We start from the raw sequence: 1,568 nt of genomic DNA, 5'->3' as shown, positions 1-1,568 counted from the left end.
GGGAGGTTGGATCTTATATCTTATGGATGCTTCTTCAGGGTTTGAACAAGAATCTCTGGTGGCACCTTTTACTTAGTTGCCTACAGATTGGTAGGATTATACTAATGAAGAAATTAAGCCGAATAATTCTTGTCTGTTCACTCATGATGGTATCAGAAGGATGGCAAAATTTACTAGAAGCAAGGGGGGCTTTAATCCTATTTTTATCGAGCTTAGGTAAAATAATTGTTGATATTGCTACTATAATGGTAAAAAGGAATGAATTAGTCTATTGGGGGGAACTAGTTATTATTGTAACTAGTGCATTGTATCTGATTGGTATATTAATGTTTCGATATGGAAAGGAGGCTAACCTTTGGATTTTTATTGGCCTTATGACATTAACTGTTTTTATGCTGGGATTTTTCTTAAGCAATGACAACATAGTGTTCCTAGGCATTCTTATACTGATGAACAGATGGGATAAAATGAAGATAGCTCTGAAGAAATGCAGAAAATGTTTCGGACAAATTGCCATAGTTAATTCCGACTCCATGTCTGCATGATTTACAGATGGTTCTTTCAGGCGTGGAACGGATGAAACAAGAAAGTGTGGAGGATGGTTTCCTTTATAGGTGGAAACATCACAAAAGTAATCAGTATTGTATGGAGTGCAAAGGATACACTGGAAAAGTATATTTTGAATTAATTGACGGCCAACGCCGATGTATAATGTGTATGAATAATCCTGAAACAATGGTTCAAAATGGTTTTAAAGCTTTTGTTTCGGTGTGGCAACTAGTCCACACCATGAGTGTAAGAGTGGGGGTAGACATAAAAATTTAATTAAAAGTATGTGGTTTTACTGAAATGATATTAGAAAAAGACAATTATGGAATGTATGTAATCCCATGGTGGATAAAATTGTGTATTCCCGGACGACAGTATGTTAGACCAGATATTATAAGTAAGGCACCGAGAATTGTATTTCAAATTATCGAATTAAGACAAATGAAAGTAACTGGTGATGGAAATGATGAAGATATAGTCGTAAAAGATGAAATATGCAATACAGGGACCTACGGTCTTTCTTATTTTGATGAATGTCGCCTTTTCTACAGATGGCTGAAGTAATGGTGAGGGAAGACGGCCGAAAGGCTGGAATGACTTTCGAAGCGTTTCTGGAAGTGATTAAACTCACAGTGGATTCGCTAGAGAAAGTCTTCTTCTCATCTAAGGTGCTGGAGACATGTGTGGAAAAGGATGGACCATCAATTGAATTGTTCATCAATGAATATAGACGAAATCAATATGAGTTATATGGACGACAATTTCATGAAGTCACCTTAATCAGGAGAAAGGGAAATATTTTTGATGTGTATATAACTAGTTATTATTGTAACTAGTGCATTGTATCTGATTGGAATATTAATGTTTCGTTATGGAAAGGAGGCTAACTTATGGATTTTGATTGGCCTGATGACATTAACTGTTTTTATGTTGGGATTTTTCCTAAGCAATGACAACATACTGTTCCTAGGTATTCTCATACTGATGAATAGATGGGATAAAATGAAGATAGCCCTCAA

The sequence above is a fragment of the Sinocyclocheilus anshuiensis genome, unplaced genomic scaffold (genome assembly GCF_001515605.1).
Source record: "Sinocyclocheilus anshuiensis isolate Anshui unplaced genomic scaffold, SAMN03320099.WGS_v1.1 scaffold1009, whole genome shotgun sequence".
NCBI lineage: Eukaryota > Metazoa > Chordata > Actinopteri > Cypriniformes > Cyprinidae > Sinocyclocheilus > Sinocyclocheilus anshuiensis.
Note: the sequence above shows the minus strand (reverse complement) of the source record.